The sequence below is a fragment of the Podarcis pityusensis genome, assembly GCF_964106645.2.
Source record: "Podarcis pityusensis genome assembly, chromosome: 3".
Taxonomy (NCBI): domain Eukaryota; kingdom Metazoa; phylum Chordata; class Lepidosauria; order Squamata; family Lacertidae; genus Podarcis; species Podarcis pityusensis.
The window spans coordinates 85,133,690-85,156,201 of NC_138026.1; positions in this window are offsets into that span (position 1 = coordinate 85,133,690).

Here is a 22,512-nt window from a genome sequence, read left to right on the forward strand (position 1 = left end):
GTCAGGCACAGTGGAATCATTGCAGTTGCACATTGCCTGCCTGCAGCCTTACACAGCACATCACCTCCAGTAAATCCACCTGCTAGTGGGTTTAGAAGAAAAACAGAGACACATGACAGTGGTCAACAGCATGCATCATTTTTGTTTATGCTTTGGACAGTCACTTCTGAAAAAGACCAGTCATCTAAGGAGGAAGCAAGATCAGCCTTATTTTAGTAGTAGTCACTTTCAGAGCTTAAAAGTAATTCTTGGGAGAGGAAAGCAAAATTCCAAGCCTATAGCCGTGCATAGAAATACGCAAGTAATTATGGCACAGGCAAATTTTGCAACCTCCTAAGTTTGCACAAAAGTATTCCAGCTTTTGAAGCTGCTGTTGCTGAGATCCAAAACTCCCAGCTCACACATTACAATGCTGATGTGAGTAGCCACTCTGGAGAGTGAAGCAAGTAAATGAAAGAAGAGCCATAGCTAAGTGGTGGAGCACTTGCTTGGCATGCAGTATGTCCCAAGCTCAAGCCTCATCAGCTCCAGGTAGGATTGGAGAAGAGCCTCTGTCATTCAGCACACACAATACCAAGCTAGATGGAAGAATGGTATGACTGGGTATAAGGCAGCTATAAGCAGCCAAGTACAGTGTCTCAGATGGTCAGTGCGCTAATGAAAAGACCATTTCCCCCTCATCTCTTTGCTCATTACTTATCTGGCAAAGGTGTTTTCTCTTCTTGGCAATATGTCCATGAAACAGCCTTGACTTAATATAAAGCATCCAAACTCTGTTAGTCCTCTTTGGAAATTTCCAAGCCTCTGAAAAGCTGAAAACATTCTGTCCCTTCCCCACCCTGGTTAAGACATCCTTAGCGTCTGCCTATTAACCTCATGTCAAAAAAGGAATATCCTAAAGGATTTGATAAACTGCAAATGAAATTATATAAAATATTTTTTTCCCAGGCAGTTGAGTCTTAGTGATTAAGAAAACACAATTTCCTGTAATTAAATCTTAACAAGAAATGTTATTAAAAACACTCTGTCCCAGCTTCTGTAATAATTGTCCGCTCCCCCAGAACAGTAAACAGAATTAGATTGTGCAACATACACTCTAATCCATGTGTCATTTTGATCAAATTTGCCTTAATAACTTTATCTTGAGAGAAAAGTTGAATCAACAGGGATCGCTCCGCAGCGAGCCTGACAGGCCCCTTGCTTGGTAGAAACGGCTGGGATTTATGATGATATATTACCCTGCTGCGTGTGTGCAAGTGCCGCTGACAAACCACCAAACTTTTATCTCTTCCGTGCATGGGCTGCTGTGGGCTTTTAATGCAAGGGCTGCTGCCGTTACCCGTGGACATTAAAATGTCTTCTGTACTTTCTGGTCTCCTGAGAAAATGAGTGTGGGAAGGCAGGCAAGAGTCATAAACCATGATGTCTAAACCGCATCCATCCTCATCCGCCTTGCACCACACTAGACCACATCCCTGCCCTAATGGTGAGATGCTCCCTCTGTGGCTGGCTGCTGCTTTCTACTTTCCAGCTTAGATGCTGTTTGGTACGCTCGTTAACAGATCTTCCAATAAGCCCTTTAGACACCAAGCAACAAACTTCTCTCCTGCTGTCCAGCATGTTAGGAATTTTCGACTGCAGCGTAATTCGCTCTTCTTACATTTACAAACAATGGAGGTAACAGGTGGGAGGCAAATGCGAGGCAGAGAAACATTTGAGCAGGAGCCATTTTTATCTGACGAGGAGGCACATTTGTTTTGTTTTTGTTTATTTCCAAAGAGCGCCGCGAGGACTCCAGGCACGTAACAACCTTTCAAGTGCAATATTGCAAAGGGAAAGTATACATAATATTGCAACGTGAAAGATTGCTTCCAACATAAAAAGAAAGGATAAAATATCTGCAGAAAGTACATTGTATAAAATTTACTGCTAAAAATAAAGCCAGGCTGTCGAAGGCTTGCCAACATCCCTTCTCCTCCAGCTTTCCCTTTCCAGGCCTGCACAAACTTGCCTTGCTGCCTAATATGACCTCTGCTTTCAGGGTTCTTGGGTACTTCAGTCACTACTGATGCTGGTTTGTTGCCTGCTCATCAGATTGATGTGGCTTTCTTGGGCTGCATACACACAACCATTTATTCCGGAATCAATGGGGATGGAGTCCTTGTTTTCCCCACATAGTGCCTCCCACAATCCAGATCGATTGCATCCCCTCCCCCAAACCTAATTGCAGATTGATTCTGAAAAAAGCCCTATGCTTTGTGCTCACCCATCACACTTATGAAAATGGGAACTCTTGGAACAGGACCTCATAAGTTGATGGAAATATGAATAGTTCCTATGGCTTTTTATGTTGGTTTGCAATGTTGCCCTGAGCTCTTCCTCCTGACTATTGCTAAAGAAGAGAAACTGCCATTAGTTAACCTCTTTCTGCACTACCCATGGGAAATAATTGTCTTCTAAATGCCTTGACCTGAATTGTGATTGTTACTTGTGGGAAGCCTGCGGGAAGTAGGTTGAGCTGCAACTTGGGGAGGAGAGATCATGTGTAGAAGCATCTGAAAAACCATCTCAACCAAACTGTAGTCCACTCAAACGGTGATGGGAATCTAGGGATTTGCAATCTGATGGGGCTGCTAAGAATTCCTTAAGCAGAAAACGCTTCTCCTCTACCCCAAACTACAACTCCCAGGCTGCAAGTTTAGATCTGCTGTACTGTAAGTTCACCCATAGCATAAATCTGCTTACTTATTTTATATTACTACATCCCACCCCTCACCCATGGTCCCGGAGTATATTATCCTGCTCTACCGTGGAAAAGGCATAGGTTCCAATCATAACACAGGCCAGAAGGTAGGATGTTTTACCATAGGTGAGAAAGCGCTGGAGAGAGATGACATCTTCCTCCATATTTGCTTTATTTCAAAATATAAAAGCAGAGTATAACTGGAGGTAGGCAGGCATCCATCTGAAGTAACCATCTGAAGGCTGCAGCCCAAGACCCAGTTAACTGAAAACTCCCATCCTTCAGTCTTCAGGTGACCTGTTTACTGAGCATTCACCCTGATTTGTTTAAGCTAAGCTTGCTGAAAGGTGATAGGATATCTGCTCTTTATTGAGCATTCCTTCTTATTTGTTTGTGGGGAGGTTATTCAGCTTCTCATCCATTGTCATCACACATTTTTGAGTGTGTTTCCTCATCACTTTCCTTACCATAAAATGTCTGGTTTTTAAAAAGCGAATTTGTTGCATCAGAGTGCCTCATAACTCTGTTATGTTGAACTCAGTCGGGTTGACTTCCCCGTAAATAATTTGTTCAGGACCAGGTGGTAAGTAGCAAGTGATGCTGTTTACTGGACTCTCTTCCACCGGCAAGAGTATGCAAGCCTTCAAGCATAAGGAATAAAAGGAGAACTCGGCTCCTTTTCAGTCGAAACTCTGGCTTATCCTTTCCAGTGGAGAATTGACTAAACAAGGGCTCTGTCAGCTGGCTGACAATTTTCCAGCCTAACCTGAAATCAGCCTGACAGTAGCTGGGCTGCCTGTTCACCTGGGGGCTAATTTTTAAAGCTGGTAATTGGCTCTCATCACTGTCATGTCAGATTACACTATTCATTCTCTGGCAAAGCCTAAAAAAAGAGAGTAGGGAAATAATGTTTGGTGGGAGGAAACGGGAGAGGAAGCCTCCTCCACACCCCTCTCTCTCTCCCCCCCCCTCTCTCATTCTGGCCAATGTGGCTCAGCTTTGGCCATGCAGGATCCTGATTAAAAGAGCTAAAATACCATGTGGGACTGGGACGATAACACGGCTGACAGCCGAGCCAGCCATGCCAAAGTTACGTGATGTGTGTGAAAGCAAAGTTCTGTGCGCGAGGAACCTGCTTTAAAGAAGCATCCGCGAGAAGTGCCAGAGGGTGGGGGTGAGTGGGGATAATCCCGCTGAGATGTCTTCATGCAACTGACAATTTGTAATTTGAAATGTGCAGTTTTTCAGTTGGTGTGAAACTGATGAAGCAAGCTCGGTTGCTGGACCGCAGTTAATTTCATTTAAAAAGCCATGTTTCCTTTCACAGAACAATGCCCTCCTTGTCTAAAGCTGTCCGGTGAGAGAAACATTAAGGGCACAGAAGCTCCTCTGTAAGATGCTTCCACATACATGCAGTGTAATCCTATACATGCCTACTCAGAAGTCAGCTTTGTTGTTCCCCGTGTAAGTGTGTATAGGATCGCAGTGTCGGAAGGGCAGTAACTTGTTTTCCTGGCAATCAGAGCCAAAATGAATTTGCATCCCAACATTCTCCTCTGAAACTGATGGTGTCAACTGTTCTTCAGATACACTTTGAATATTTGTCAAATACTTGCCAAATATTTGGCATCCAGTGACATTTGATATTGGGTGTGAGATAGTATTAAGTAGTTGGCAGCATTTTATAGATGAAACACAGTGGTATTTTTGCATTTGGCGCTCAACAGTTGAGCTTATGAAATTTCATATTTTGGGCAGAGGGGAGGGAGTTTGGAGGGGAAGGTGTCAATCCAGAAATGTAAACAAGCTTAAAGTACTTGAATGTTGAAAGTACATTTTCAGTTCAAAAATGTCGCTGTCAAAAAGTTAGATGTCAACTGTTGAGATTTTGTCAAATTTAGAAAATTTATAAACTTTTTAAAAGCTCAGCTGTGATGGTCATCATGTCATTATAAGGATTCACATACTTCAGGGTTGAGACCTAGGAGAATCCACTTAAGTGCTTAATATGTATCCTGTAACCTGCTCCCCACAGTTCTTGTGTTCTTCATCCCATCTGCTACCCACTGTCCCCTACATCCTCTGCTGGACCCAACCACTTTGCCTGTGGTCCCTTTACTTGGTACTTGCATCTCCTTCCACAACTCTTTTCACCATCTTTTACCTGCTATGCAATTTCTGCCTTCACTATAGGCATCAGGACAAACGTTTCTCCTGTCTGACTGATGGACTAGCCCTATAACAAATCAGTCACCCGTGGTAATTGCTGGGGTGTTCTAACATTATCCGCAAACCTGTGGAAGGGTTGGAAGTTTTTGATGCACCATTTGATATGTGATAGTGAGACTGTTTGTTTACCTGAGCCACCCTTCTCTCTCCTGCCTGCCTGCAACAGATGCTTTCCTCCTGACCAATGGATCTTTGCAAAAAAGCAGTGGATGGGATCCGATTGTAATTCTGCCCCAGCAAAAGCTATTAGCTGTTTCTGGAATTAGTCTCACATTATTTCAGGGAGGTGGCAGTGCAGCCTCTGCAGCCTACACACTCCGTCAACACACTTTGCTGGCCAATTTCTTATCTGTCGGATTCTAACATGCCTGCTGCCGACAGAGTGTTTGAACAAACTGCCAGATTCTCTCTCCATGTGACACTGCAGGCATCTGTTGCTTGTTTGGGGTGGGGGGAAGCACCCCACCCTCTAGCCGGTTGATATTGTCATGAGCCAGCCAAACACTCGTCATCCTAGATCAGGAAGACATGTCTTTTCTTTAAAATTGAAGGCCTGAGAAACGGGTTTGTATGCCAAGACAGTGGCAGCATTTGGGGGATTGTTCTTTACAGCAAACTGCGCCATTCGTGATATATGCTGGTTCCTACAGCAACTGATGGACCCAATTCATCTTCCATGTAGCTGTCTGCAAATTGGCAGCCAGGACACCGGCATTTTCAGTACCCTGGAAGGGAGAGGAGAAATAGACTTGTTCTTTCTTCCTTGTGACAGGATCAAAAGCTAAGGACTGAAAGCAGCTTGTCAAAGTCAGCTTTTTGGGTCTGCTGCTGCAGGAATATAGAGATATATAAATGGCTGTAGAAAATAGGACTTACAGAGCAGATTTTAAACTAAGTACGTTTCAAAACGTCCGTCCAAAGCACAGCTGCAGGATTCTAGATCAGGCCTGCGCAATGTGTGCCCGATCGAACTGAACACAGCCCACCCTCTGGCCTGGGATCCTGCTAGGCACTTTTCAATGCACCTCCCACCTCAATGTTTTTACAGTTCTAGGCAGGCAGCAAAAGCAAGACATTTCCTGAGCCTTTGAGGACCAGCTGTACATGGCTACTGAGCTGTATTTGGTTTGATGGGATGGAAACTCTGCTGGACTGCTGTAGGAGAAGATCAGATTCTTAAAGAGCTCAAAAGCTGTCACTTGAAGACTCTCAGCAGATTCCTTCGGAGACTTGTAGCGATGAAGTGAATGTGGAGGCAGAGATACCGCAGTCGAAGAGGAATCCAGCAGTGCAGGTTTAAGGCTACATTTGCAGATTTGGACGGTGTCATCCATGCAGGTCCAATTAGTCCATCCTGGGACACCACCTCAACTTTACTAGAACCTGAAACATATGAGCCACTTTTAGGTCAGATTCAAACCATACATTTAAAGCACACGGCTTCCCCCAAACAATCATAGGAACCGTAGTTTACCCCTCACAGAGCTACAGCTCCTAGCAACTGTAACAAACTACAGCCCCCATGATTCTCTGGGAGAAGCCATGTGCTTTAAATGTATGCTATTGATGTGATGTGTACTATACAGATCTAACCTTTCTCCTAGCATGCTTTTGGGAAAAGTGTGATTCATGTAGCATGTAGCTTGGCCCTTGCACTATTTTTGTTGTAGTTATGTCATCTCCAGGGGTGGGACTGACCTGTGAGTAATCATAACATTCGGAGTCTTACTTCTCTCCCTCTCTCACCATCTGGTGTCACTCAGTTTTTGCCCTTGTGTCTATGGAATTTTCTGGCATACGAGTTATGCTGGTATAATGTTATACCAGTGCAACTTGTGGATAACCAGCCTCATATAACCAACATGCTTAAGTCTAGTCAATGCACAAAGGGGTTAATACAATAGAGTAAGCTGTCCTGCCAGGCGTAGCTCACCTTGGGAAAGACTAGGTAATCAAGCCTTTTATTCCCTTCCAGTCTATCTATTGAACTCAGCATGTTGCTTCAACTTAGATGCATGGTTCTCACAAGCCACAAGTTCCTATACCTGTAATTTAGGAACTTTCACCACCTTTTAACTTAAGCCATGTTTTACTGCCTATGCAGTTTTTCCTGACTGATGTATGGAAAAGCACATGAACCTTTCAAAAGTTTGTAAGTAAACCAATTTTAACTTGCCAAACTTGTGGTCTTGTCCTATGCTGGGGGAAGAGGGAGAACTCACAAGGGCATATTTTAAAGGTCTAACAGACTATATTTCTATGCTTTACTTTACTACATATTTTGTGATTTCAAATCTCTGCTGGGGTTCTCACACCAAGGAGTACGGTACTTGCTCCAGACTTGGATCTTGGTATCCAATGAATTCTTCATACATATATATATACCTTGAACTAATGCATCTGTGGTGTGACACCAGTGCACATCCCTATATTCAAGCAGTGTCATCATGACTGGACTTATTAGCGGCCCTATCCTCACCCAGCTGGCATGAAGAAATGATTTTGGTGTGTTAGACATCTTGGATAGATTTGGGCAGGTTGTAAAACTAGGCACAGCAGAAGGAATGACTCCCTGGTGCATATCAGTCGCCTCTCACTTTCCAGCGTGGATTGTAAAATTAACACATTTATCCCAAACTGTCTAAATAAAGAGACCAATTTAGAACAACCCATATTTGCAAACATCTAATCTTGAAATAATCCAAACAAGCTGTTGCCTAGTCTTCTTCCATCTTGTGTCCCGAGGGAATAAACAATACCAAAGCGCCCGACTTCTGTTCAGCTTTCTGTGCCTCCATGAAAGGCATAGCGTTTTGTGACTTTTGACTTCACAGGAAGTGCTGCTGGCTGGATGACCAAGTCACTCTCTGTAGCATCCATTGTCACCCTTAACCCTCTTGTCAAGAAGAGTCTTTGACTGTGTGCACACTATGCCTTTAAAGCACATTTGAAGCACATTTCCCCCTCAAAGAATTCTGGGTATTGTAGTTTACCCCTCATAGAAATACAATTCCCAGCAACCCTTAATAGACTACAGTGCCCAGAATTCTTTAAGGGCGGAAACGTGCTTTAAAGATATAGTGTTTATGCAGCCTTAATACTAAAATGTGGGTACAGACTGCTATTCATAGAATCATAGAATTATAGTTGGAAGGGACCATGAGCATCATGTAGTCCAACCCCATGCAATGCAGGAATCTTTTGCCCAAAGTGGGGTTTGAACCCACAACCTGGATATTAAGAGTCTCATGCTCTCCTAACTGAGCTATTCAAATGGGAAAACAACTTTTGAAAACAGAGCTTTTATGCCCTTTGGGCAGCTGCTTCCATCATTTCTTGCTCCTTTGTTCTTCTTCTATGCACACTCTCAGTGATGTAAGATCAAAGGCCATACAAGCTGCCACGTTCAGATTTCATCAGTGTCACCCAATTTGCTTCCAGTTGTTTCAACAGACTCTCTCTCTGTCTGTAAAGCTCTCCTCCAAAGTTAAGCTGCACCCCCCAGCAGAGACCCCTGGTATGGACCTTACAGGGGTGGAGGAGCCCAGGAGAAGCCAGGTGCCCTACTTCTTTGAAAAGCCTCTAGACACATCAGCAGACAAATTCATCATGTCCCGTAGTTCTGACAGCATCAGACGACAGTGTCACCTTTCATCACAGTGAAGATGGATGATCTGAACAAAAGCAGGAAGGTTTGAATGCAAAGTAATGACTCAACATCTGCAGCAGGACAGAGAATGGACAGGAGTCTGAGGGTCTCCTTCAGAGACCATGTTTGTGTGAGTTGGACTTGTTTGAGGAGCTTGTGAAGATGGAGCTTTTGCTTGCCGTTGCGTATGTCTGAATCCACAGGAGTGTGGTTTTACAACTGTGCACCCCTGATGAGGGGTGGGAGATTTGCCCACAGAGCATTTTCTGGATTTCTTCCCAGTGTTTTATTTGTCCTGCACAATGTTTTCTGTTCCATAAGTTCAAGAGTAACAACAAATTGATGCTAATTGCAAACCGAATGGAAATTCTCTCCCATCCCTAAACACCACACAAACACACATTTTTTAAAAAATGTGAGGGATCACTTTAAGATATCTTGTGTGCTCAGCGTTCATGCTGATTTGTCTGCAGGGAGGTTAGATAACGTCATGTCAGGCAAGTATAATTCCAGTGCATTTCTTCATCACTTTCCTTACCTGATTTTTTATGGGAGCAGATTTGTTTTGCAAGAGCTCCAAATGATTCAGTTGCCTGAATTTGTAGATATGTGATTGACTTCTATCTGAAAATAGTAATAGTCTGGAAGTGCTCAAAATATTTTACCCTTCAATATTGCTCAAACTCTGCTTCATGGTAAGGCTGCATCTGGCCTTTATTTCCCCTACTGTTGCATTTCAAGCTATGGAGAAAGCTTTGGTACAGAACAATGAGAAAATACACCCTGGCTTTTTGTTCTTCCTTTCCCCTCAAGCAACCAGTGGGAGGAAGGGGTAATGACAGGACTTGCTGACATTTGTCAGGAATGAAGGGAAAACAAATGTTCCCCTTGGAACTTTGAATTTTTCAGGTGTTCAGTTTGAGTAAATGAGTATTCAAATTTGATGCGTAAATTTTAAAATAGCACTATTTGATTAATCTCCAGGGACGACTTTTTCATTCTATCCTTTGCTCCTTGGTTTTCATGCCAGAGCTAAATGCTTTTCTCTGGGGTGACAAATGGCAGCATCTCCAGGACACTCATTGGCTATGCAGAGAACTTCACATCTGAACAAGTAGGCGAATGAGCTGTGAAACGCATTTGATTTAACTTAGTTTCCTGCATGCCGTGAGCACTGGGACACCTGGAAAATGGGATGCAGGCAGGGACAGTAGAGAAGGGAGAAACTGAGATGGAGGGAAAACTAGGATGGTAGAGATGGGAGACGAGACAGATGTGGTGGTGCTGGACTGCAGTTTTTATGATTTCTGACAGCAGGCTAGGCAAAGGCATGAACCACAATGGAAAATGAAGTAGGAAGAATCCCACTTCTTCCCGGAAGGTACAGTACCTATGGCAGCATCCTAGAAACAATGTGGTTTTGGGGATAGGCTGGTAGAACTGGGGCTGGACCTGCCATTAGGCAGAATGTGGTGGCTGCCTCAGGCAGCTGTTTTTGGGTGTCAAGAAAGGATAGTCCATTTCTAGTCATTTCATTTATTGTATTTTCTATTCCCAGGGTGAGGTGCTCATGGGATTTTCTGGCTTAAATGCTGGAATAAGTTTCATTGCCTGAGTACTATGCAAAACGAAATGGAGAATGAGCTTCAGTGCTCACTGATGTAAAACTCTTAGTTGAAGCTTGAGCAACTTAAGAACCAGCTTGAAGAAAGCAATAGAGCAAAAGAAGAAGTAGAGGTTGACAAAAATTGGTCTAAGGCAACATCATGCAACCTGATGTAGACCAGCTCTGCTTCAAGTGGCTTAATATCACTGTTCTAAGCAGTATGTCAAATAAGGAAGGATGTGTTCCCTCCTGTGCTTTTCTGCCCCATCAACAGACTCTTTTCAGGCCATCCGTAGAACCTTGTCAGAGTGAGAACATTTTCCTGCTCTCCAGAGATGGAAGGTGCTGCTTATTTGACGCAACAAAGTTTGAAAGGCTTAATAATTAATCAGCCATGGAATCTTAGCTGCACTTCGGGATCTCTCTTTTGGCAGCCCTTCATCATGTGTCACTATCTCCAGCCAATTGGCACAAAAACTGACAAGTATGTCATATTTTATTCCTGTGCAGCTATGCCGGAGAAATTTAAAGGGGTTCCTAGTCTGGAGGTAGCCCTCCCAGAAACCCAAAAGAGGAGGATGCAGGCTCCAAGTGGAAAAATAGGCTTTTATTGAAATACAGATAGGGACAGCCTCAAAAATAAGGATGCTGCTGCAAAGACCCACATCCAAAGCAGAGTTTCTTATACACTTCCAGGTTACACACATGATTGCCAAACAACCAATCAAATGATTACAACTTTCCCATAGAAAGTACAAGCCATAGATCCAATCAGAGATTCTTATGCTCTCATTATAATAATATGTGATCATGCATTGCCACCCTTCATGGTCTAATTCAATTAATTTCGGATTAATTACTCTATTCTTTACATGTCTACAAACATCTATTTTTAATAATCCATGATGAATATATCCATTCTCTACATTAACTTAAATTCAATGATACTGTTCTGCCTAGTCATATCTCCTTTTATGTATTCTCAACTTTTCATTCTTTCCCATTAGAATACACACTGTACTTGAAACATTCTCTTTTTTCCTACTAGAAGGGGCTAGTGAGAATTCATACATGGATTGCTAAGCAGCACTGCTAATATCACCTGTGGGGTTTTAATGAACAAAATGGAGAGAGATAAAGGGAGATAGGAAATTCTCATCCCTTCAGTTGTGGACAGGATTATGTTTCCGAAACCTAAAATTCTGTGCATTGTTTTCAGGTTTCATTTTCTAGAATTCAAATAAGCAAATTCATTGTTTCCAGCCTTGGAACAGGTATTAAATGGTAAAGGATGCAAATTGCTTGAAAGTGAGAGACAATAAATCTGCACAGTTCTGCTACTGTGTGTGTGAGTTAGAGAGAGCAATGTACGTTTATGCACATTTGCCCACAATTATGCAAATATATGTGCAACACAGTCTATGGGGCTTTTTGTTCCTGAACTTTGGCAGGTACAACATTTTAATTTTTGATGTGGTGGGTAGACGTAGCTCCCTGAATAGTATTCAAGCTGAAGGTAATATGCGGATGAAAGAAGGGGAAAAGGAATTGCTTGGAATAGTTAAGAACTGTGCAAACACCAAATAGATAGAGTTAGAGATCATAATTTAATGCTTCAAAAGTAGGTAACCATTTTAAAAAGTCTTCTATCCTGCCCTCTCTTCCAAAGAATTTCAGCTCCAAAGGTGGACTGATATGGGATATCAGGGATATATCAGGGATATATCTCAGGGCTCTGATATGTTAGAAAGAGAGAATTTCCCTCTCTCTTTCCTCATAATGCTAGTACTTTGGGTCATCCACTTCAGTAGACTGGCATGAGATTCAGAACAGCCAAATGAAAATACTTTTTTTACATGCTCTATAAATGAGTCATGAAATTCTTGGGCATAAGATATGGTGGTATAGGAACAAAGGAATCTGCCTCATGCCGAGTCAGACCACTGGCCCAGCTAGCTCAGTGTTGTCTGCACTGACTGGCAGCGTCTCTCCAGGGTTTCAGGCAGGGGATCTTCCCAACCCTACCTGGAGATGCCAGGGATTGAACCTGGGGCCTTCTGCATGCAAAGCAGATGCTTTGCCACTGAACTACGGTGCTGGGGTGGAATTCTAATGCAAGGCAGGCCCCTCACATAAGATCACATAGGATCTTATGTGAAATGATGGCTCCACATGGAGCATCATTCAGGGTTAAGCACCCAGTCCAAGAAGCAAGCTAAACAAACATATGACCAAACAAAAAAGACCTCAGGCTGTCCTAGAGCCTGATATAGTAATAGTGTGTGTATGTATATATGGTATGTCTATATTAAAATTTCAATATAGACATATATACATTCATTTTCTGACTTTTTAACTAACAGTTCTATTAGTTTTCTGTTAACCCAATACCAGTAAAAGATTAAATACTGAGACTGCAATATAATAATAAGTACGCCAGGACCATCTGCCTTCTTCCCCCTCCCTCTCCAGGTTCCACTCTGGGGTGATGTCCACTGGCTTAGAGCTTTTAAAAAAATGATCAGATAGCTTCATGGAGGATAGGTTTATCAGAGGTTTTTAAACATAATAGCTATATCATAGAATTGTAGAGTTGGAAGGGACCCTGAGGGTCATCTAGCGCAACCCCCTGTGATGCAGTATCCATGACATTTGGCCATCCAATCTCTGCTTAAAAACCTCCAAGGAAGGAGAATCCACCATTTGCCTTGGCAGTTTGTTCCACTGTTGAACAGCTCTTACTGTCAGAAAGTCCCCCCCCCCCCGATGTTTAGTCAGAATCTCCTTTCTTATAACTTTATTTCATTGGCTTGGGCCCTACCCTCCAAAGCAGCAGAAAACAAGCTCGCTCCATCTTCTATGTGGTAGCCTTTTAGATATTTGAAGATGGCTATCTTATCTCCCATCAGACCCCTCTTTTCCAGAATAAACATACCCAACTCCCTCAACCGTTCCTCAGAAGGCTCGGTTTACAGAACCTTAATCATCTTGGTTGCCCTCTTCTTCACACTTTCCAGCTTGTCAAAACCTTCTTAAATTGTGGCGCCCATAATATATTACCAGATCCTACAAGTGTCCCTATTTTCCAGGGACATCCCTGATGGAGTTTTCTGACCCCTGAGCCATCTGAAGGCAATCCTGTATAGGGAAGGGTTTTTTTTAATGTTTAATGTTTTATTATATTTTTATATATGTTGGAAGCTGCCCAGAGTGGCTGGGGCAACCCAGTAAGATGTGTGGGGTATAAATAGCAAAATTATCATTATGGAATGGGACATCCCTATTTTCATCTGAGAAATGTTGGAGGTTATGTATTACATATGACCTCCATGTTCAAAGGCAGTGCATCTCTGAATACCATATGCTGGGGACAAGCCATGGCTGGGGAGACTCAGCCAGATGGGCAGGGTATAAATAATATTATATTATTATTATTATTATTATTATTATTATTATCATCATCATCATCATCATCATCATCAAGTGTGTTGGTGTGGTTGCGTGTTGATACCGTCATGCATCTGCTTGGCTATAAACAGGATCCTCAACTAGACAGGTCCTTGGCCTGTTGCAGCCGGATTGATCTTATCTTACTCTGTCAGGGGAAATGTTTTCTCCCTTTACTTTTCACACTTCTTTTTCTTGACAAAGTTACAAGGTAAAAAGGTTGACTAAAAGCCGGCACAGCTGACTATGATGGAATACCTAAAAATATCCGAATTGTCTCTCTTTTTTTCAAATAAAAGGATGAAAAGAAAAATGAGATGCAGTGGGAAACAACAGAGAACCATGTAAATCAAACAGCGGTGGAATGGATGTGCCTTATCCAGGATTCAGCCCCTAGCAATTACTTATTCAGATAACAGATTATTAGAGTAGAGAGAGAATAACTTCATATATATATATATGCCTGAGGAAATATATGGAAAGGCATCTGGCTCTGTGCACGGTGGAACTATTCCAGATGTTTCCATCTGGCACCATGCCGGTTGTTTGTCAAGGCAAAAAATGGGAAATGTCAGAATCCCTGTTGAAAAATAAGAGTAATAGTTAAAGTCATGACTCCCTATGTTAACATGGTTTGGCATTCAAAGTGTGTAGAATAAACCATTATTGACAACTTAATATGTGGATATAGCACTATACTGTGTAAACACCAATGTCATATGTAAAGATTCTTTAGCTGTTTTTCAGGGTTGATCTGCACAATCATTGGAAATGCATTTTGTATCCTTTACGCACTCATGAGACATGATTGCCTGTCGGCGAGGATGTTTAGGAGAGGGGTTGATGGGTTTGATCCTACTGCTAGGAACCCTAATAATATTCATCTGGGGCTTGGAAATCCTTGCCAGGCATCCCACACCACTGCAGATTCACCAGGATCTGATGGAGCATTTGGGACAGCACACAGTAAGCGTATTATATTCCAAGAGAAGCATGTGCATCCCCGTTTACATGCTCAGGAACAATATTGGCTGTATATGGCCACAGAATATTTATTTATTTATTTATTTATTTATCTATTAAATTTCTATATTGCCCTTCACCCACAGGGTGGCTTACAATATAAAAACACAAAACCATATAACATAATAACAGATGAAAACAATAACCGCCCCCTTTCCCACAGATATGCTGCACACATCAATAAAGTCCCCCCACATCATTTCTTGTAGTTGGGATAGGATGGATCTGTTAAGAATTTTTAAGAAGGCAAAACATAAACTAGAATAGTTGCATAAGTTACATGGTAATGCTATAAGAAGGAGTAGAAAAAAGAGAGTGAGGCTGGGTTTTTTTGGGGGGTGTTTGTTGGACAAATTTTCAATTGAAAAATAAAAACGCAGAGCCTTCCTGCATTCATTTGACACAGTAGGAAATGCATAGACTGCAGGAGAGTTGAAAATAGTGATGATGATGATGATGATGATGATGATGATTGTATTTTGGATTTAAAAAACATGGGGATACTGAAAAGAGGAGAGTTCTACCATTTGTCACCATTCATATCACAGGCACTATCTATCTATGCTAATGACCTTTTGCAGTAACATAGAAATAGTGTCCAACAGGCCCTATTCACTATTCATGGTCTCCATTAGGAGGCCATGACACATGCAGAACCCACTCCAAATGACAAATGAAAAGCAATTAATGTGATATCTATGAGAAGAATAGCATTTTCCCATATGACTGATGCAACTCGTCCTGTGGGGGAAAAGGTACTTTCAACTGAAGCACCATCTCAAGGGAAGACATCTGACCGTAAGCAACAAATAGGCAATAACTAAATGTTTTGTTATAGAAACAGCTCGGCAAGGGAGGCTGAAAGTTTGAACCAATGTAATCTAAGGAGGAAAACCATTGAATTTTGATATTGGGGGGGGGGGCTGAATTTGGTTGAAGCCCCACCTCAGCCACAGCCTCATGGCAAGTTGTTGTGGGCTCCGGTTTTTCATTGGCACAATGAGGAAAGCCTGACGTAGCTCACAGACTTGCCCTGAAGACAGACACAATTTGCCTAACATTTGCAAATTAAAGTACACTTCATCACAGAAGGGGATATTTGCTGTGCCGAGAAGGGAAGGAGGGCTGTAGGCATTACAGAGATGTGGTGATCATGGAAGCATCGATATCAGCTGATAAAGGATTCTAACACTGCCAGCAGGGGATGAGAGCTGGGTTTATCATTAGCACTATGCTGTGTGTCTTTTGCTAAGGGAAAGTGTGTGCGTGCGTGAGAGAGAGTGAGCACATGCAGCAAGAGAAATGATCAGAATAAATACAGAAAGGTAAACATGGAGCTACAATTAAGTCTGTAACAGTTACCATAGTTACCTAATATCAGAGCAGATAAGCCAGTTTAAGTGAGCAGTGCCTGTTCCATGGAGTCCTTGCTGTGAAGCTGGGATGTAGTGGAAAATAAGACATCCATGTTGGACTTAGTGGTCCTGGAATAAGGGCCATTCTGTTAACACCTGGAACACCTTGAGCTGCTCAAGCAGGCTAAAGAGGGACATGAGAAAACGTGCTATGTGATGTTTTTGCTTTAATTTACAGACCAGTTGGAGCCAAACAAGGCAATGGCAAAGTTGGAGTGTGCTATATGCCATTAAATTGGCAGGAACTAGTAGCAGCACGAAAGTAACCTGGTGCCACTCCAATTTGTTCCACGTAGGACTTAGGATGGAATAAACAGACTTTATTTATTAACATCACTAAGATTCTCACATGGCTTTTCTGAGGCATCCAGAACAGCAGGTCAAAGATTTGACACACTGGACGCAAATATTCTGCATATATGGTCATGAAATATTAGTGTAAAGAGGAGATGAGTTATACCTGATGCCCATATCCTCAACAGTGTGGTCCCACTTCTGCTAGATCTCTTTCCACCAGTGCACCCACCAGTATCTCCTATGAAGCCCATAAAAAGTCTCAGTAACTAGCCCTCTAAAACCCACAATACGTAGAATGCCCCCACTAAAATCCACATCTGTATTGGATGTCTGGATTAGAGAGCTCCAAAAAGCATTTTGGTGGCTGATGTAGGTGCCTATTCCCCATCATCGGGGGCCATGCCAACACCATTTTGTGGCCCTGTATCTTCTTATGTTCTTTTCAACGTGTCAGCCATTTTGTGTTATGCCACTTCTGCACAGCAGCCATTTTGACTTATGCCATGTCCCATAGTAGCCATGTGACACACACAGCACTTTCACAAAATGTTCCCAGTGGCCCGAAAGGTCAGGTCCAAAGTGAAACACTTGCTAGATACATATAGCACTATACTATAGCCACAAGTATTGTGATGGAAATAATTGCAAATAAGTTTGTGTTTTCTTTCTCTAGTTCCATGAAATTATATATAAGACTATTGCCTAGTCTTAATAAGAAAATTCAAAGTGGTTTATAAGACATTCAAAACTATTAAACCAGTAACACAGGTTAAAATATTTTAAAACAGAGATGAAAGCCAACATGGTGCTCACCAGATGTGGACTAGAACTCCCATCAACCCTGACCATGCTTTATTATTTTACATGCAATTTCAATACATACTATCTTTTTACTCTCAGAAATTTGAATTTAGCTGTGGTGCCCATATAATTATTATACTATTTCACAAAGCTACTGATATAGCAAGTTTCAGGTTGTACTGTGCTAACCATTTTAGGTCACTACTGACTTGGGACATATTTGAAGTGACAATTTAGAGCTGAAATCTTCATGGCCCATCAGTATTTTGCCTTCCCAATGAGCTGTAGCCAATCTGTGACAAAATGAACTCTCTGTAGCTGTGCTGCTATATGCTTCTTTATAGAGGGCAAATGGGTCTTTACCGTTGGCCTTGGACAGGGGTGTGTTGGCTGAGTTGCGCAACCCTAAACTCTCCAGTTGCAAGTGTCATGAAACTCTTCCCGCACCCCCGCCCAAAGCTTTTGTCAGAGATCAGTATGCTGTTCCCAAGGGATGACATGCTGTGCCGATTTAATGAAACAGTGCTCAAAATGCTTAATAATTAATCAGCCACCAAATCTTAGTTAACAGATTAGAAGTAGTTCATAAAAGAGCATGGCTCAGAAGTTCCCAGCAGAAGGAACTCTTCTTAAGCGATGCGGGAAGTTGTCTGGGCAACTTGGGAAAGTTTTGTAGCTCGGTTTTAAGAGGTTAGACAATGTGGCTATCTAATATCTTTAAAGCCCTAGATGCTCAGATGGAGTTTGGAAGAGTGAAGGGAGGTAAGGCATATTTGAAGCCCCATCTGCACTAGATGCTTAAAGCAGCATCAAACCTCTTAAAAAAAACCAAAACACTACTTCATCCAAATACTCTTGGGAGCTGTAGTTCATTAAAAGTAATGAGGATTGTTAGGAGGCCCCTATTCCCTTCACAGAAGAACCAGTTCCCAGAGTTTTCTGGGAAGAAGGATTGATTCATAGAATCATAGAATTGGACCCCAAGGGTCATCTAGTTCAATCCCCTGCAATGCAGGAATCTCAACAAGATCTTGCCTCCAAGGAAGGAGAGTCCACAACTTCCCAAGGGAGTCTGTTCTAAGTTGAGCAGCTCTTACTGTCAGAAAGTTCTTCCTGATGTTTAGTCAGAATCTCCTTCCTTGTAACTTCATTAGTTTGGGTCCTACCCTCCAGAGCAGAAGAAAACAAGCTCGCACCATCTTACATGTGACAGGCCTTAAGATATTTGAAGATGGCTATCATATCTCCTGGGACGAGGGTGGCGCTGTGGGTTAAACCACAGAGCCTAGGGCTTGCCGATCAGAAGGTTGGCGGTTCGAATCCCCGTGACGGGGCGAGCACCCGTTGCTCGGTCCCTGCTCCTGCCAGCCTAGCAGTTTGAAAGCACAAAGTGCAAGTAGATAAATAGGTACCGCTCTGGTGGGAAGGTAAACGGCGTTTCCATGTGCTGCTCTGGTTCACCAGAAGCGGCTTAGTCATGCTGTCCACATGACCCAGAAGCTGTACGCCAGCTCCCTTGGCCAGTAAAGCGAGATGAGCACCGCAACCCCAGAGTCGTCCACAACTGGACCTAACGGTCAGGGGTCCCTTTACCTTTACCTATCCTATCTCCTATCAGTCTCCTCTATTCCAGCTCCTTCAACCATTCTTCATAAGGCTTTGTTTCCAGACCCTTGAACATCTTGGTTTCACTCATCTGCACACATTCCAGCTAGTCAATATCCTTCATATACTGTGGTGCTTAGAACTAGACACAGTATTTCAGGTGTTGTCTGACTTGTGAGCAGCTCTGGGAATTGTAGCTCTGGGAGAGATCTCCTAAACAAGTCTCAGCACTATTAATGACCTACAGCTCCCAAAATGTTCCAAAATAGTCATATTTAAAGAACACACACAAAGAATAAAGACACGGGCATTTAGAATTGTTCTTATCAGAGCGGATTTTGCTAGATAGCAACAAATCTGATTGCTGCCTCTTTTAAATACTCAGATCCAGGGGCTTAATTCATACATGCAGCTTATGCTTACCCTGGTAGCTGCTTGAAAAGATAACTGCATTTTGCTGGTATGGTTAAAATCACCAGAACAGCATGGGAAGCATCTTCACAGAAATGGCTTGCAGTGTAGAACTGCTTCCACAAAGTTGTATTTTCCAGTAGCTATTTTCATGCTGCTGACGGCATGCACGAATTAGGCCCCAGAATGGCTCCCAAGGAAGCAGGGCTTGGGTGTGTGTCTGAGAGAGTATTTCCAACTTACTCACTATAGTCATTGCACATTGGGGAGGCAGAATGGAATATACTTTACAGTTGACAGCACATAAGCTGCCACTGAAAATCCTTGGCGCTTCTTCTTGATATGGTCTGCTCACAGAGACTTATGGAACCTGATAGATTTCTGCAAGCTCTGGAGGATTATCCAGCTGACATGACAGGCTCTCCTTTTGAGGCTATTATCACTCTATGGAATGGTGAGATGCACAGTGCCATTGACACAATCTCTCCTCAGTGCTCTTGCTGCCACTGTGGAACATGTAGGCCAAATTGGTACCCTAATGACCTGTGTGCAATGAAACAGGAGGTGAGTTGCTAGAGTACAAGTGGCATAAATCTTGGTCTGAACTTGACGAAGCACAAGTGAGGCTGCATTCCGACGTCTATCATGTGGTGGTGAAACAAGCTCACCTCTCCACTTCCCATTCTGTTCACAGCAGCTGTCTGGCACAGCTTTTTCAAGTGGTGACTGGGCCATCTGGCCAAGGAAGTGTTACTCTGACTCCGGCAGCAGACTGCTTTAACAAATCTGTGAGACACTTTAGGGAAGAATTGCTCAGCTTTGGACAGAGTTGTGTTCAAGGAATAAAGGTAAAGGGACCCCTGACCATTAGGTCCAGTCGTGACCGACTCTGGGGTTGCAGCGCTCATCTCGCTTTATTGGCCAAGAGAGCCGGCGTATGTGGCCAGCATGACTAAGCCACTTCTGGCGAACCAGAGCAGCACACGGAAACGCCGTTTACCTTCCCGCTGGAGCAGTACCTATTTATCTACAAGCACTTTGACATGCTTTCGAACTGCTAGGTGGGCAGGAGCTGAGACCGAGCAACGGGAGCTCACCCCATCGCGGGGATTCAAACCGCTGACCTTCTGATCGGCAAGTCCTAGGCTCTGTGGTTTAACCCGTGTCCCTGTTCAAGGAATAAGTAATGCTTAATTGAAGGAAGGGGAGGCACCATTCACCTTGAAGGAAGCGGTAGCATGCCCCTTCCTTAAGAGGACCTCCCAGTATCCAGAAGTGTTAAACCACCATAAGTGGTGGATATTGCCTTTTGGGTCAAGGTGCTTGAGAAGGTGGCGGCAACTCATCTTCAGGCATGTTTGGAGGAAGATAATTACATACCTGGATCCTTTTAGTCCAGCTTCAGATTTGGTAATGGTACTGAAATTGTCTTGGTCACCCTGGCTGATAACATGTCAGAAAACAGATAAAGGAGAGTGACCCTGTTTATTCTCCTTGACCTCTCAATACTGATCACCATGTATCCTGGAATGGCTCAGGGAGGTAAGGTAGGAGGCCCTGTACTTCAGTGGTTCTGCTTAACAGCCATTTCCATTTTTGTCTTCCTGAGCTCCCCTCTTGCTTCTCCTGACTGAAATATTAATGTTCCCAGTAACAGTTGTATTATTCATTTTAACCAAAATTATTTTATTTATTAACTTGGCATTGATAAGTCATTAAGTCTGAAAATGTGTGTGTGTGTGTGTGTGTGTGTGTGTGTTGTAAAAATTGATACTTACAAAGATTTTTGTTAAATGTTCATGTATTGGAAAACAAAGACAACATTACTGCAATTTTATTTAATGGCAGGTGCCTCTGCTTAAGTATGGATGTCACAAAGAGCCTACTCAAAGTCAGGCATGGTTTTCAAACCATGAACAGAATTTTCATGAGTGAAAGGCAAGTTACTAAGATAAAGAAAGGGAAGGAACATGTAGCATATTGCTGGCAAATTGCTGGCTAGTGGTTGGCAGCTGATAGATGCCACCATTCCATGCTTTGGAACGGCTTCTATATTCCCGGTTTGTTAGAGCAAACAAAAACAACAGTCGCCAACCTCAAAAATTAATTAATTAATTCAGCGCATTGTCATTTTAAACTTATTTAAATTATTCCACGTAAGTCATTGCACCACCACAACTCCATACACATGTCCAGGGGTAGGCAACCTAAGGCCCGGGGGCCAGATGCGGCCCAATCGCCTTCTCAATCCAGCCTGCGGACGGTCTGGGAATCAGCATGTTTTTACATGAGTAGAATGTGTCCTTTTATTTAAAATACATCTCTGGGTTATTTGTGGGGCCTGCATGGTTTTTTTACATGAGTAGAATGTGTGCTTTTATATAAAATGCATCTCTGGGTTATTTGTGGGGCATAGAAATTCGTTCATATTTTTTTCCACAATATAGTCTGCCCCCCCACATGGTCTGAAGGACGGTGGACTGGCCCACAGCTGAAAAAGGTTGCTGACCTCTGCATATGTCTTTTCTTTTCAGGATTTACTCCATCCCACTCTTGGTTTGTATCCATCTTGATCTCCTTGTTTTTAATAAGTTCATAGAAATCAACAGGTGAGAGGGAAGGAATCAACAGCTTGGAGATGTAGTGATTGGAAAAGCTTAGTCTTTCTCTCAAAAGCCATTGCCTCTCATGCAGATCTTAAAGGCAAAGATATTCAGCCTAAATCAATAAATCAATAATTAAATATAGGTGGGGCGGAGATTGCAGAAATGAGCCTATTGCTAATGAGAGATTTTGCTTCTCATAATCTCTCAAGTTTAAATGCAGGAAAATATATAGCAGAAGAGCAATGCCAGCCGGTTTGCCAGCACAGTGGCTGGTGCTTGCATGATGGCACAGCTCACAGGTTCAACACTATCAGGAGACTGTGGTTTTGCTGCTAACATTGGCTAGCTTGGAACCGTAACCATGGCAGCAGCAGCGGTAGCTTTTGCAGTGCAAGATGGCTTAAGGGAAAGATTTTATTATTATTATTAAAAAGAAATGATTAAAATTGTAATAATTATAGAGGAACAGCAGTCCCACTGTGAGCCTGATTTCCTTAGGGCTTTCCACCTGCAACAGGTGTTGGGTTGTTCTCCTGGGTGCCTGCTTGGGCTGCTGGCACAGAGAGAACATTACTAAGGCCAGCAGTCAGAGGGGAAAGGGCTTTGCAAGATGCCATTTCCCTTCATGGCAGCCTTTCCACACAGAGAGATGTAGGGCCCTAGGATCTGGCACTGGCTGT